Source organism: Kogia breviceps, chromosome 19 (assembly GCF_026419965.1).
Source record: "Kogia breviceps isolate mKogBre1 chromosome 19, mKogBre1 haplotype 1, whole genome shotgun sequence".
Taxonomy (NCBI): Eukaryota; Metazoa; Chordata; class Mammalia; order Artiodactyla; family Physeteridae; genus Kogia; species Kogia breviceps.
In genome coordinates this window covers 53,186,517-53,192,516 of record NC_081328.1, presented here as the reverse complement: position 1 = coordinate 53,192,516, position 6,000 = coordinate 53,186,517, and the positions used below count along the sequence as shown (strand labels likewise).

The window sequence follows — 6,000 nt, the reverse complement described above, 5'->3', positions numbered from 1 at the left end:
AAGACGGAACTAGAGAGACCCGCAAGGCGGTAGCAGTTTGTGACCGACAAGCGAGTTTGTCAGTCTTCCACAGCCACAGTCTCACTTAGCATGCTCTCCTCTTGGAGATGACAGAGCAGGTATTGTGAGCCTCACTTGACGGATGAGAAAAGTGGTACCTAAAGAAGTTAAGTGGCTTTTCCAAGGGCACACAGCACTTACGAGGCAGGGTCATTGCGGGGGGGGGGGGGGACCTGAGGCCCTTGCCCTCAGCAATACCTCGTCATCACCTCGTAGCTGCTCACTGAACTGCCCCAGGGGTGGATAATCCCACCCTTTTCTCAGATATTCTCTCCAACCCCGGGCTTCTGCGGCCCCTGGAACACAGGGAGGACCTGGTTCTTGTGTTCTAGGTGGTGGCCTCCATCATCATAGGGCGTCCATTCTCAGGTTCATAACACTTGGGTTCAGGGTTACGAGCCAGACGCTGCTTCCCAGCTGGCTCCTCCCCAGGGAACAGGGGCTCCACCACTGGCCTTGAACATCTACCCTCTCGAACATGACCTTGAACATGACCCTCCCCATCACCGTCCCTCACCTGCAGGATTCCCTACAGGACTACCCTCCCCCACCCAAGGCACTGAAGTGCAGGCCAGGCCTTGAGTCCATCATCTATGGAAAAACCAAACCCTCTTTCTCATTTGTGGAGAATCTGATGCACCCGACCTTCTAAAGACCTGCGTGGGCTATATTCAATATCCTGTGAGAAACCATAATGGAAAAGAATATGAAAAAGAATATATATATGTATAACTGAGACAGTTTGTGATACAGCAGAAATTAACACAACATTGTAAATCAACTATACTTCAATAAAATTAAAAACAAAAATAAGGACCTGAGCAGGGAGTTCTTTGAGAAGAGCCCCTTAAAAAGAAAAAAAGAAAAAAACGAGAAAAAAACACACAGATTGGCATTATTGTTTATTGTTTGATTAAGTCATTTAACTCTCACAAAAACTCCATAAGGTGAGTGCTATTTTTGTGCCCATTTTATGGATTAAGCAACAGAAACACAGAGTTGTCAAGTAACTTGCTGGAGGTCACATCACTAGCAAGTGGGGAAAATATGATTAGACCATTAAAAAAAAAAAAAAAAACAACTATGACTAGAAAGGGAGAGATAATTGCTTATACGGGAGGCATTTCTCCAGGAGGGTAAGAGTCACCTTCTCATTCTTTGAAGTGTCCTGTAGTTGTGAGAACAAGACAGAATCTCAATGGAAGATTCCGCCACACATATTCTTACTGCATGACCATCACTTTCCCCCTTGGATGCTCTCCCACAGCTGCCTTAGAATACTCGGCAGAGCGAATGCTGGCTGCTGTAACAAAACACTCCCCAAGTCTCAGTGGTTTTAACACAAGAAAGTTTTCCTTTTCATTCTTGCCAGAGCCCGAATGAATGTTGGATGGGACACCTTCCAAGGGGGATTTCTGATGACTGCGGGTGCCCAGCTCCCTTGCTCTCGTCCTGTCGTACTCTTGGGGACGGTGAAGGAAAAGAGCAAGCACGTGGATAACATCAGGGGGACATTTTACAGGGCGCTGGAAATGGAATGCACCCACTCTACCCATCTTCCATCACCCAGAAGCTAGTCAGATGAAGGCCCAAACTAACTGCAGGGGAGGCTGGTAAATGCTGATTTCCGACGTGCCTGGGAAGAGACTGAGAGAGATGGAGAGCATCCAGTGGGTCTCTACGATACCACTGCTTCCAGGTCAATGTCTTCAACTCCACCTCCATCGCATGCCCCCAGTGGTCACTCTGTTTCTCTTCAGATGTGATGCTTAGGATTAAACGTACTCCTCTAGACATGGCCTGCTCAGGCCAGGAGACCCTGTGGCGTCACCTGTGTGGATCTGGACACCATATGTCCATTAAGGCAGCCTACCAGCATTTTGAACATTTTTTGGCAACAGTCACACTGTTGGATCAGATTAGGCTTGTGGTCAACTAAAACCCCCAGATCTCTTTCATGTGAACTGCTGCCAATGGAGGGCTCTCTAATCTAGTTCTTGTGCTTCTGGATTTTGAGACCACATGAAACTGAAGAGCAATAGTTGAAAGTCTTCTATCTTGTTGGGTTTGGCTGAGCATTGGGGTCCGTGGAGAGTACCAGGGATCCCAACGCTGGCATGCATCATATCGGCTTCACTCCTAGTGGCATCGTAGGACTTTCTTGATCCTTTGTCAGGTCACTGATAGAAATTTAGACGAGCATGGAGACCAAGAACAAGACTACGATTTGAAATGAGCCTTTGGTACTTTGGGTGTGGTTGTTTAACCATCTGGGAACCCGCCAGACAAGACTATTTTCCAGCTCGTGTTTACTCTTTTAACCAGCCAGTAAAGTCATGTGAAACTTCATTTATTTAGAGCTTGCTCCGGGAAAGTATCTAATTTTCCCCAATATATCACTCTTACCAAATTCAATATGCTATAAACCCTAGGTAATCCAGTAAGTCATGGTGACTTACTATGGACAGAATTCAAGCTGATAGTTAGGTGTCCTGAATCCCAGGGCTTCCTACACCATCATGAATATCGTGTGTACCCCATATACCAAGAAAAGACCGAGGCACGTGGCCTTGAAACAGAAAACAGCCCTGCTAAAGCCGTGCCAAGTGGCTGTTAGTACATCCTCTGAAATGCCCACATACTTTCCAGCTTGCAGCTTCCCATCCATCAACCTACCTCTTTGCCCTTCCAATTAGAAAGATAAGAAGTGTGACTGCCAAATACCATGTTGGGTGAACTACCTGGAGTCAGTCAGGTGTGACTCATGTCCTGTGTGTGTTCCTCACATGCTTGGCGGAGGTGGCCTCCAGAGGTCTCCCATGACACTACCCATCAAGGTCAACCTCCACGCAGCTCCCAAGGTCAAACTCAGGGAGGAAGACTGGTCTGAATGAGAGAAAACCTTCAGTTACAGAAAGCCGCCCAAAATAGGGATGCTGATACTATTTTCAGCTAGAGTACATGGTTTAGAAAAGCACAGCCAAGAGGTTCTGTGGGATCTGATAAGAACCCTCCCTAATTAACACACAATTGTTTCCAAGTAGCTGTTTCTAAGGTCTTGAAAAGCTCCTTGCCTCAAGTAGACCAAAAACCTCCCCCTCTCCATCAACTATTGTTTCTATCCTTAATTCCCCGGACTCAACTTTTTATCATACAAAGTTTAAAGGTAAATCTAAAACATGGTGAAATTATTCTGAATTCTAATGAATGAGATCCCTGTTCATTACCTTTTTAAAAAAATTTCAGTTTTCAGGAACTTACTGGAGAATAGGAGAAAATCATGTGTCTTTTGTGGACTTGAGTTTTAATGCTAACATATAATATTTGACCAGACAACTTTCTATGGAAGAGTCAGGCACTGGGCTCTTGTTTATTATCTTAGTTTATCTGTCAAACCAATCATATGAAACACTGAGGGCGAATTAGCCCCATTAACAGATGGAGCTAGTGAGGCTTGGACTGGTCACAGTGAGTGACACTTAGCCAGGAATCATACTTCAGCTCTGACTCCAGTAAGACTTTCCTTTTTTAAGGCAATACAGGCACAGTGATGAAAACCTACAGGCTTTTCATGGGCCCAGGAAAACATCTGAAAGAGAAGAGAAAGAAAAACAAACACCAAACAACACTGGCTTCAGAATATAAAGAACTATGAAAGCTATCTTTACCAAATGTTCAGTTAAGCCTCTACAAAATAACACTGTTAACTGGCCAATGGAAATTTAACTCAATTCTCACATAGTTATTAATGAATATATAAAGCTTAAATCACAAGAATAGATCTTTTTTTCTGAAATCTCCAAGTTAGAAAAAAAATCCTAAAAGTCTCCTCATTCTTTTTTTTGCCCGTAAAATTATATGTAATGTGGGGTGTAGGTGCATTTTAACTCTTTTGATAAGATGTAGGGTGGAGCTTCCAAAAATAAGAAAGCTTGGGAACTGCTAAGATCTGAAATTGTCCGTGGATTTGAGAGTCTCACCTTATTATCCCGCTCTGCTGCACTACATTTCGTGTCCAGGTTCTTACTTCTCGGTCCCTGAGATGAAACATAAGCCAGTTGTTCTTGGTGATTTTTACATTCATTTACTCATTAACTTCTTCAATATCTTGGCTTTTAGGGTACCATCGAGTTGAATGTATAGGACTTCCCTGGTGGCGCAGGGGTTAAGAATCTGCCTGCTAACACAGGGGACACGGGTTCGAGTACCAGTGCAGGATGACCCCACACGCCGTGGAGCAACTAAGCCCGTGCGCCACAACTACTGAGCCTGCGCTCTGCAGTGCGTGAGCCACAACTACCGAGCCCACGCGCCACAACTGCTGAAGCCCGCGTGCCTAGAGCCCGTGCTCCGCAACAAGAGAAGCCACCGCGGTGAGTAGCCCGCGCACCGCAGTGAAGAGCGGCCCCCGCTCGCCGCAACTAGAGAAAGCCCGTGCCCAGCAACGAAGACCCAACGCAGCCAAAGCTAAAATAAATAAAAAGTTTTTAAAAAGTCAAATGTATAAAATGATATTTCTTTATAAATAGTCTAAATTAAGGACTTAAAATACTGTAAAGTTAAGGATTTGGGCTAAGTCGGATGGCCTTGAGGACACGCTGGTATTTCACGACGATCGGAGCAAGGGAGGAACAATCTAGCAAAGGGGCTTTGTCACACGTTCAGCAGTAACCTGGCCCCGCTCAAAGGGACTATTTGGCGCCTAGGGACACGGACCAGGCTTTTTCCAGGAGGCGCTGGAAGGGCTGAAGGCACAGAAAGCTCGCCAAACCCCACGTCCACCCACTTTCTGCAGAGAAATCACACGCAGTGTCACCGGTCTCAAGAGCCCTGACTTCCTGGAGGCAGTGTCCGGGCCAGGCATCCTGGCCATTGACCCCACCGCCAGGAGACTCTCTGCAGCTCGCGAGGCTTTGTCTGGGTCAGAAGCCAAGACAAACAGGCAAAACCAACTCCCTGATTTAGAGAAGGTTCCAGAGAACCCAGCTAGAGGTGGTGGTTGGGGGCAGGGCAGGGTGGTGTCTGGGCTGAGGTCCCATGAGCCCAGCTCACCACCGCTTCCAACACATACCAACAGCACCTGACGCTTTGCAGAGTATTTGCTTTGGAAGATACTTTCGAACATCTATCCTCCGACCTAAGCGCCATGTCAGCCCTGGGAGCTATGAGGCAGAATGCTTCCACTGCGATAAGTAGCTGAGGCTCAGGGCAGTTAAGCCACTCCCCCAGAGCCACCCAGCGACGCCAAAGCCTTCATCAGCCCAGGGCCTCGGGCACCAAGGATAGTGTTTTTGGGGGGCTGTTGCCAGAGGCTATCAGCCGTGCTCTGAGCCTCCTACAAGAGATACCAGTGCACATCCTCCAGGTCAGGATACAGAAAAACAAAAGCAAAAACAAAGCCTGGAGACTCAGGCCTGCTAGAGGAGGGCCTCAAACTACCCACGCTCTGGATTCCAAAATAGTGTTTGGGCATCTGAGGCCCGGTAAGTGAAACTAGGCTTCTCATTTTTTACCTCTGGAGGAGGCCAGCTGTCCTGGAAGGTGCAGCCTCACCACAGCCCACTGCCTGCCCCACCCACTACGCTCCTGCTTTCCTGAGCTTGCGGGTAGAGCTGCCTTCTGGCCAGACGAAACCCCATCCTCTCTGTGCTTTAGACACCGGGCATTCATCCTACCACGTGGCTTCTACCGCTACGCCAGCCGCTCACGTCGGGGGGGCAGCAGCATCTCTCAGAGCAAGACTGCCGCCACCTTATTCCTCCCATCACAGGTAAGTCTCCCAGACACCTAAGACCCAGGCAGCCCAACACAGGACTCTGCCCACTAGGAGGTGAGCTTCTTGAGGACATTCTGGGCACCGGTTCATCTCTGAAAGCCCTGTTGTGTCCACCAGAGTGACCTCTCCCCCCGACCCCTCCCATATATCATTCCATAGGCATT

The 6,000-nt window shown here is 47.6% G+C and overlaps 1 long non-coding RNA gene across 1 annotated transcript in view; it reads right to left on the bottom strand.

The window, feature by feature from the left end:
- Positions 1 to 957: 957 nt before the first annotated feature.
- LOC131747113 (uncharacterized) overlaps positions 958 to 6,000 on the bottom strand; it is a 179,300-nt gene continuing 174,257 nt past the window's right edge. The window contains exons 4-5 of the long non-coding RNA XR_010838040.1: positions 4,041 to 4,097; positions 958 to 3,649 (exon numbers count right to left, since the gene is read on the bottom strand). This is a non-coding gene — a long non-coding RNA (uncharacterized lncRNA). The remainder of the gene's footprint in view (positions 3,650 to 4,040; positions 4,098 to 6,000) is intronic.